Raw genomic sequence first — 10,442 nt, 5'->3', positions numbered from 1 at the left:
AACATGAGAGGAGGAGGAGGAGAGGGTTAACATGGAGGAGGAGAGGAGAGGGTTAACATGAGAGGAGAGAGGAGGGGTTACACAGAGAGGAGAGGAGAGGTTTAACATGAGAGGAGGAGAGGAGGAGAGGGTGCTATGAAGAAGGGTCTTAAGAGGAGAGAGAAGAGGTTAACATGAGAGGAGGAGAGAGGAGAGGGTTAACATGAGAGGAGTGAGGAGAGGAGAGGGTGCTATGAGAAGAAGGTCTATGAGGAGAGGGTTAACAGGGGAGGAGGAAGAGGAGAGGGTTAACATGAGAGAGGAGAGGAGAGGGTGCAATAACGAGAGGAGGGAGAGGAGAGGGTTAACATGAGAGGAGGAGAGGGGGTTGAAACATGAGAGGAGGAGAGAGAGGGTTAACATGAGAAGGAGGAGAGGAGAGGTCCTAGGAGAGGAGGAGAGGAGAGGGTTAACATGAGAAGGAGGAGAGGAGTTAACATGAGAAGAGGAGAGGGTAACATGAGAAGGAGGAGAAAGGGTTAACATGAGAGGAGAGAGGAGAGGTTTAACCATGAGAGGGGAAGAGGTGCTTAAGAGGAGTTAATCTATGAGAGAGGAGGGAGAGGTTAACATGAGAGGAGGAGAGGTGAGAGGTTAACAAGGAGAGGAGGAGAGGAGAGGGTTAACAGGGAGAGGAGAGAGGAGAGGGTTAAACATGAGAGGAGGAGAGGAGAGGGTTACTTTATGAGAGGAGGAGAGAGAGGTTAACATGAGAGGAGGAGAGGAGAGGGTTAACATGAGAGGAAGAGAGGTGAGAGGGTTAACATGAGGAAGGAGAGTCTATAAAGAGGAGAGGGTTAACATGAGGAGGAGAGGCAAAGAAGGGTTAACATGAGAGGGAGGGAGAGGAGAGGGGTCATATAAAGGTGCAGAGGAGAGAGGTTATGAGAGGGTTAACATGAAGAGAGTCTGGAGGAGAGGAGAGGTGCTTAAGAGGGAGTTAGAGGAGAGGAGAAGGGTTAACATGAGAGTGAGAGAGGAGAGGGTAATAACATGAGAGGAGAGAGGAGAGGTGCTTTTAACTGGGAGAGGAGGAGAGGAGAGGGTGCTATAAGAAGAGAGGAGTCTAAGAGGAGGAGTTAACATGAGAAGAGGAGAGGAGAGGTGCTTGCAGAGGAGAAGAGAGAGGTTAACATGAGAGGAGGAGAGGAGAGGGTTAACATGAGAGGAGTGAGAGGAGAGGGTTGGCTATGAGGGAGGAGGAGAGGGGTGTGAGAAGAGGAGAAGAGGTCTTATGAGAGGAGAGAAGAGGAGAGGGTTAACACGAGAGGAGGAGAGGGAGGGTTAACAGGGAGAGGAGGAAAGAGGAGGGGTTAACATGAGAGGAGGAGAGGGAGAGGTTAACATGAGAGGAGGAAGAGGAGAGGGTTAACATGAAGGGAGGAAGTGTGTAGAGAGAAGAGGGTTAACATGAGAGGAGGGAGAGGAGAGGTTACACATGAGAGGAGGAGAGGTTAAGAAGGTTAACATGAGAGGAGTGAGAGAGAGGTGCTATACAGAGGAGGAGAGGGAGAGGGTGCTAAATGAGAGGAGGAGAGGAGAGGTTAACATGAGAGAGGAGAGGAGAGGGGTTAAGGAGAGGAGGAGAAGGTGCTTTAACATGGGAGAGGAGAGGTTGGCGTGAGAGGAGGAAAACATGAGAGGAGAGGGTTAACATGAGAGGAGGAGAGGAGGGATGGATGGGACATGAGAGGAGGAGAGAGAGAGGGGTTAACATGAGAGGAGGAGAGGGAGAGGGTTAACATGAGAGGGAGGAGAGAGTCTAGGAGAGGGTGCTTAATAGGAGGGAGGAGGTGCTGAAGAGAGGAGAGGTTTGCTGAGAGAAGGAGAGGAGAGGGTTAACATGAAGAGGAGGAGAGGAGAGGGTTAACATGAGAGGAGGAGAGGAGAGGTCTAACATGAGAGGAGGGAGAGGAGAGGGTATGAGAAGAGGAGAGGAGCTGAGAGGAGGAGAGGAGAGGTTGGGCTATGAGAGGATGCGAGAGGAGAGGGTTAACTATGAGAGGAGGGAGAGGAGAGGTTAACATGAGAGGAGGAGAGGTGCTTAACAGAGAGGAGGAGAAGGAGAGGGTAACAGAGGAGGAGAGGAAGAGGGGTTAACATGAAGTCTGTAGAGGAGAGGAGAGAGGGTTAAGCACATGAGAGGAGGAGAGGGTTAACATGAGAGAGGAGAGGAGAGGTGCTAACATGAGAGGAGGAGAGGAGAGAGGTCTTTTAAGAAAAGGAGAGGAGTGAGAGGAGAGGGTTAACATGGAGAGGAGGAGAGGGAGAGGGTTAACAGGAGAGGAGGAGAGAGAAGGGTTAACATGAGAGGGAGAGAGGAGAGGGTTAGCACAGGAGAGGAAGGAGAGGAGAAGGGTTAACAGGAGAGGAGGAGAGGAGAGGGTTGGACAGGAGAGGGAGGAGAGGAGAGGGTTAACGAAGAGGAGTGAGGAGGGTTAACTATGAGAGGAGGAGAGAGAGGTTAACATGAGAGAGGAGAGAAGAGGGTTAACATGAGAGGAGGAATCTGAAGGGAGAAGGGGTTAACATGGGAGAGGAGAGTTAACATGAGGAGTGAGAGGAGAGGGTTAACTGAGAGGAGGGAGAGGGTTAACATGAGAGGAGGAGAGAGAGGGTTAACATGAGAGGAGAGAGAGAGGAGGATGGGGGGGGATGAGGGAGGGAGGAGAGGAGGAGAGGAGAGGAGATGATGGGGGATGAGAGGGGGAGAATAAGAACATGTTTACCTCTCTCTGAGTCCAGGGAAGGAAGGAGGGAAGGAGGAGTTAGTTAAAGTGGGAGGAAGAGAGAAAACAGTAACCTCAGCAAGAATCCTGCTGGGAAGTCCTCCATCTCCCACCACACACACACACACAGACACACACACACACACACACACGCACACACACACACACACACACGCCGCACACACACACACACACACACACACACACACACACACACACACACACACACACACACACACACACACACACACACACACACACACACGTTATATACCGTGCATTCGGAAAGTATTCAGAACCCTTGACTTTTTCCACATTTTGTTACGCATTACAGCCTTATTCTAAAATTGATTGAATCAATCTACACACAATACCCCATAATGACAAAGTGAAAACAGGTTTTTAGACATTTTTGCACATTTATAAAAATAAACTGAAATATCACATTTACATGTAAGATATTCAGACCCCTTTACTCAGTACTTTGTTGGAAGCACCTTTGGCAGCGGATTACAGCCTCGAGTCTTCTTGGGCATGAGCCTTCACAAGCTTGGCACTTCCTGTATTTGGGGAGTTTCTCCCATTCTTCTCTGCAGATCCTCCTGCTCTGGTCAGGTAGGATGGGGAGCTTGTCCTTTCCACAGCTATTCTCAGGTCTCTCCAGAGATGTTAGATCGGGTTCAAGTCTGGGCTCTGGCTGGGCCACTCCTGGCCATTCGAGACTTGGCTGTGTGTTTAGGGTCAGTTGTCCTGTCCGGAAGAAAACCTTCGCCCCAGTCTGAGGTCCCTGAGCGCTCTGGGAGCAGGTTTGCACTCGAGGATCTCTCTGTCCTTTCAAGGCTCCGTTCATCTTTGCCTCGATCTTGACTAGTCTCCCAGTCCCTGTCGCTGAAAAACATCCCCACTAGCATGATGCTGCCACCACCATGCTTCACCGTAGGATGGTGCCAGGTTTCCTCAGACGTGACCGCTTTGGCATTCAGTCCAAAGAGTTCCAATCTTGGTTTCATCAGACCAGAGAATCTTGTTTCTCGCGGTCTGAGAGTCCCTTAGGTGCCTTTTGGCAAACTCCAAGCGGGTTGTCATGTGCCTTTTTACTGAGGAGTGGCTTTCGTCTGGCCACTCTACCATAAAGGCCTGATTGGTGGAGTGCAGAGATAGTTGTCCTTCTGGAAGGTTCTCCCATCTCCACAGAGGAACTCTAGAGCTCTGTCAGAGTGACCATCGGGTTCTTGGTCACCTCCTGACCAAGGCCCTTCTCCCGATTCTTTAGTTTGGCGGGCGGCCAGCTCTTAGGAAGAGTCTTGGTGGTTCCAAACTTCTTCCATTTAAGAATGATGGAGGCCACTGTGTTCTTGGGGACCATCAATGTTGCATAAATGTTTTGGTACACTTCCCCAGATCTGTGCCTCGACACAATCCTGTCTCGGAGCTCTACGGACAATTCCTTCGACCTCATGGCTTGGGTTTTGTTCTGACATGCACTGTTAACTGTGGGTAAACACACGTTTCCCATGGCGATAAAGCCTCTTGGCAGTGTAAACACACGTTTCCCATGGCGATAAAAGCCTCTTGGCAGTGTAAACACACGTTTCACATGCGATAAAGCCGCCGGCAGTGTAAACACACGTTTCCCATGCGATAAAGCCACTTGGCAGTATAAACACCACGTTTCCCCATGGCGATAAAGCCACTTGGCAGTGTAAACACACGTTTCCCATGGCGATAAAGCCACTGGCAGTGTAAACACACGTTTCTCCCATGGCGATAGAAGCCCGGCAGTGTAAACACTCGTTTCCCATGGCGATAAAGCCACTTGGCAGTGTAAAACACACGCTTTCCCATGGCCGATGAGAAGCCTCTTGGCAGTGTAAACACACGTTTCCCCATGGCGATAAAGCCTCTTGGCAGTGTAAACACGTTTCCCATGTAGCGATTGCCAAAGCCTCTCGGCAGTGTAAACACACGTTCCCCATGGCGATAAAGCCACTGGCAGTGGTCACACATTCGTAAGCTCGCAGTGTAAACACGGCGTTTCCGTGGCGATAAAGCCACTTGGCAGTGTAAACACACGTTCCCCATGGCGATAAAGCCTCTTGGCAGTGTAAACACATGTTTCATGGCAGATAAAGCCTCTCGGCAGTGTAAACACACGTTTCCCATGGTCGATAAAGCCACCTGGCAGTGTAAAACACATGTTTCCATGTCGATAAAGCCACTTGGCAGTGTAAACACACGTTTCCCATGGCGATAAAGCCACTTGGCAGTGTAAACACACGTTCCCATGTCGATAAAGCCTCTCCTGGCAGTGTAAACACAGTTTCCCATGGCGATAAAGCCTCTTGGCAGTGTAAACACACGTTTCCCATGGCGATAAAGCCACTTGGCAGTGTAAACACACGTTCCCATGGCGGATAAAGCCTCTTGGCAGTGTAAACACACGTTTCCCATGGCGATAAAGCAAGCTCTTGGCAGTGTAAAACTACGTTTCCATGACGACATAAACCTCGAAGAAGTACTGGCAGTGTAAACACCACGTTTCCCATGTCGATAAAGCCTCTTGGCAGCTGTAAACACACGCCCATGGCGATAAATAACACACGTTTCCCCATGTCGATAAAGCCCTTGACAGTGTAAACACACGTTTCCCATGGCGATAAAGCCTCTTGGCAGTGTACTATCACATTATGGCGACGATAAAACACACGTTTCCCATGGCGATAAAGCCACTTGGCAGTGTAAACACACGTTTCCCATGGCGATAAAGCCTCTGGCAGTGTAAACACACGTTTCCCATGGCGATATCCGAAAAAGCCTCTTAGCAGTGTAAACACACACGTTTCCCATGGCGATAAAGCCACTTGGCAGTGTAAACACACGTTTCCCATGCAGTATAAAGCCAGTTGGCAGTGCAAACACACACGTTTCCCATGGCGAGTAAAGCCACTTGGCAGTGTAAACACACGCTTCCCATGGCGATGGCCACCTTGGCAGTGTAAAAACCGGCTCCTGGCGATAAAGCCTGCGTGTAAACACCACGTTCCCCATGGCGTAAACACACGTTTCCATGGCGATAAAGCCAGCTTGGCAGTGTAAACACACGTTTCCCATGGCGATAAAGCCACTTGGCGAGTGTAAACACGTTTCCCATGGCGATAGCCACTACACAGTATAAACACGTTTCCCGATAAAACACACGTTTCCCCATGCGTGAAAGCCAGTTGGCAGTGTAAAAACACACGTTTCCCATGGCGATAAAGCCTCTTGGCAGTGTAAACACCGTTTCCCATGGCGATAAAGCCACTTGGCAGTGTAAACACACGTCCACGTACCATGGCGATAAGCCTCCTGGCAGTGTAAACACGTTTCCCATGGCGATAAAGCCACTTGGCAGTGTAAACACACTCGTTTCCCATGACGATAAACACCGTTCCCATGCATGCCAGTTGGCAGTGTAAACCACACGCGTTCCCATGGCGAAAAAAGCCACTTGGCAGAGTGTAAACACACGTTTCCCATGGCGATAAAGCCACTTGGCAGTGTAACATACGTTTCGATGGCGATAAAGCCTCTTGGCAGTGTAAACACACGTTTCCCATGGCTGATAAAGCCACTTGGCAGTGTAACACACGTTTCCCATGGCGATAAATCCACTTGGAACAATGCATGCGTTTCCATGTCGATAAAGCACTTGGCAGTGAACACACGTTTCCCTGTGATAAATCCACTTGGCAGTGTAAACACCAGTTTCCCATAGCGATGACCACTTGGCAGTAAAAAAACCTGCTTCCCACGGAGATAAAGCCTCTTACAGTGTAAACACACGTTCCCATGTCGATAGCCACTTACAGTGTAAACACACGTTCCCATGGCGATAAAGCCTCTTGGCAGTGTAAACACACGTTTCCCATGCCGATAAAGCCACTTGGCAGTGTAAAACCTACGTTCCCATGGCGATAAAGCCTCTTGGCAGTGTAAACACACGGTTTCCCATGGCGATAAAGCCACTTGGCAGTGTAAACACACGTTTCTAAACATGAAAACAAACACGTTTCCATGGCGATAAAGCCAGTTGGCAGTGTAAACACACGTTTCCCATGGCGATAAAGCCACTTGGCAGTGTAAACACACTGCGTTTCCCATGGCGATAAAGCCACCGGCAGTGTAAACACACGGTTTCCCATGGCGATAAAGCCTCTCTGGCAGTGTAAACCTACGTTTCACATGACGATAAACACGTTTCCCATGGCGATAAAGCCAGTTCAGTGTAAACACATCGCCTTCCCATGGCGATAAAGCCACTTGGCAGTGTAAACACACGTTTCCCATGGCGATAAAGCCGACGGCAGTGTAAACACACGTTTCCCATGACGATAAACACTTGGCATTCACACGTTTCCCATGGCGATAAAGCCACTTGGCGATGTAAACACGGTTTCCCATGGCGATAAAGCCTCTTGAGTGTAAACACGTTCCATGGCATAAAGCCACTTGGCAGTGTAAACACACGTTTCCCATGCGTTCCCATGATAAAGCCTCTTGGCAGTGTAAACACACGTTTCCCATGGCGATAAAGCCTCATCTGGCAGTGTAAACACCACGTTTCCCATGGCGATAAGCCTCTTGCAGTGTAAACACACGTTTCCCATGGCGATAAAGCCACTTGGCAGTGTAAACACACGTTTCCCATGGCGATAAAGCCTCTTGGCAGTGTAACACACGTTTCCCATGGCGATAAAGCCACTTGGCAGTGTAAACACACGTTTCCCATGGCGATAAAGCCTCTTGGCAGTGTAAACACACGTTTCCCATGCCGTTTCCACGATAAAGCGCTCTTGGCAGTGTAAACACACGTTTCCCGTGGATAAAGCCACTTGGCAGTGTAAACACACGTTCCCATGGCGATAACCCGATCCCTGGCGGTAAACACAGTGCCGTTCCATGTCGATAAAAGCCCTTGGCAGTGTAAACACACGTTTCCCATGGCGATAAAGCCACTTGGCAGTGTAAACACACGTTTCCCATGGCGATAAAGCACAAACTCTGCAGCGTAACACGTTTCCCATGGCGATAAAGCCTCTTGGCAGTGTAAACACACGTTTCCCATGGCGATAAAGCCACTCAACACCTGCGTCCCATGGCGATAATCCCCTTGGCAGTGTAAACACCGTTCCCATGTCGATAAAGACGGCAGTGTAAAACACCTTTCCCATGGCGATAAATCCACTTGGCGAGTGTAAACACGTTTCCCATGGCGATAAAGCCACTTGGCAGTGTAAACACCACGTTTCCCATGGCGATAAAGCCTCTTGGCAGTGTAAACACACGTTTCCCATGTCGATAAATCCACTGGCAGTGTAAATACACGTTTCCCATGCGATAAAGCCTCTGGCAGTGTAAACACGTTTCCCATGGCGATAAAGCCACTTGGCAGTGTAAACACACGTTTCCCATGGCGATAAAGCCACTTGGCAGTGTAACCTCGCTTTCCCATGGCGATAAAGCCGCGGCGTGTAAACACACGTTTCCCATGGCGATAAAGCCACTTGGCAGTGTAAACACACGTTTCCCATGGCGATAAAGCCACTTGGCAGTGTAAACACACGTTTCCCATGGCGATAAAGCCTCTTGGCAGTGTAAACACCGTTTCCCATGGCGATAAATCCACTTGGCAGTAACCCGCGTTTCCCATGGCGATAAAGCCGCTTGGCAGTGTAAACACACGTTTCCCATGGCGATAAAGCCACTTGGCAGTAAACACACGTTTCCCATGACGATAGTGCCACTTGGCAGTGTAAACACACGTTTCCCATGGCGATAAAGCCTGGCAGTGTAAACACGTTTCCCATGGCGATAAAGCCACTTGGCAGTGTAAACACATTTTCCATGGCCGATAAAGCCACTTGGCAGTGTAAACACACGTTTCCCATGTGATAAAGCCACTTGGCAGTGTAAACACACGTTTCCCATGACGATAAAGACACTTGGCAGTGTAAAGCTACGTTTCCATGGCGATAAAGCCACTTGGCAGTGTAAACACTACACGTTTCCCATGGCGATAAAGCCACTTGGCAGTGTAAACACACGTTTCCCATGGCGATAAAGCCACTTGGCAGTGTAAACACACGTTTCCCATGGCGATAAAGCCACTTGGCAGTGTAAACACTCCCACGTTTCCCATGGCGATAAAGCCACTCTTGGCAGTGTAAACACCACGTTTCCATGGCGATAAATCCTCTTGGCAGTGTAAACACCACGTTTCCCATGCGATAAAGCCACTTGGCAGTGTAAAACACACGTTTCCCCATGGCGATAAAGCCACTTGGCAGTGTAAACACCGTTTCCCATGGCGATAAAGCCACTTGGCAGTGTAAACACGCGTTTCCCATGGCGATAAAGCCACTTGGCAGTGTAAACACACGTTTCCCATGGCGATAAAGCCTCACTTGGCAGTGTAAACACACGTTTCCCATGTCGATAAAGCCTCTTGGCAGTGTAAACACACGTTTCCCATGGCGATAAAGCCACTTGACAGTGTAAACACACGTTTCCCATGGCGATAAAGCCTCTTGGCAGTGTAAACACACGTTTCCCATGGCGATAAAGCCACTTGGCAGTGTAAACACACGTTTCCCATGGCGATAAAGCCACTTGGCAGTGTAAACACACGTTTCCCATGGCGATAAAGCCCTTGGCAGTGTAAACACACGTTTCCCATGTCGATAAAGCCACTTGGCAGTGTAAACACCGTTTCCCATGTCGATAAAGCCACCCGGCAGTGTAAACACACGTTTCCCCATGGCGATAAAGCCACTTGGGCAGTGTAAACACACGTTTCCCATGGCGATAAAGCCACTTGGCAGTGTAAACACACGTTTCCCATGGCCCGATAAAGCCACCTGGCAGTGTAAACACCTCCCATGGCGATAAAGCCACTTGGCAGTGTAAACACACGTTTCCCATGGCGATAAAGCCTATTGGCAGTGTAAACACACGTTTCCCATGGCGATAAAGCCACTTGGCAGTGTAAACACCGCTTTCCCATGTCGATAAAGCCACTTGGCAGTGTAAACACACGTTTCCCATGGCGATAAAGCCACTTGGCAGTGTAAACACACGTTTCCCATGGCGATAGAAGCCCTCTTGGCAGTGTAACACACGTTTCCCAGATGGCGATAAAGCCACTTGGCAGTGTAAACACACGTTTCCCATGGCGATAAAGCCACTTGGCAGTGTAAACACTGCGTTCCCATGGCGATAAAGCCACTTGGCAGTGTAAACACGCGTTTCCCATGGCGATAAAGCCACCTTGGCAGTGTAAACACACGTTTCCCATGGCGATAAAGCCACTTGGCAGTGTAAACACACGTTTCCCATGTCGATAAAGCCTTTGGCAGTGTAAACACGTTTCCCATGGCGATAAGCCCCTTGGCAGTGTAAACACCGTTTCCCATGTGATAAAGCCACTTGGCAGTGTAAACACACGTTTCCCATGGCGATAAAGCCACTTGGCAGTGTAACACATTACCCCATGGCGATAAAGCCACCTGGCAGTGTAAACACCACGTTTCCCACCATGGCGATAAACCACTTGCAGTAAACACACGTTTCCCATGGCGATAAAGCCACTTGGCAGTGTAAACACGTTTCCCATGGCGATAAAGCCACTTGGCA

Source organism: Coregonus clupeaformis, unplaced genomic scaffold (genome assembly GCF_020615455.1).
Source record: "Coregonus clupeaformis isolate EN_2021a unplaced genomic scaffold, ASM2061545v1 scaf3025, whole genome shotgun sequence".
In the NCBI taxonomy this organism is placed as follows: domain Eukaryota; kingdom Metazoa; phylum Chordata; class Actinopteri; order Salmoniformes; family Salmonidae; genus Coregonus; species Coregonus clupeaformis.
This window is presented reverse-complemented; position numbering follows the sequence as displayed.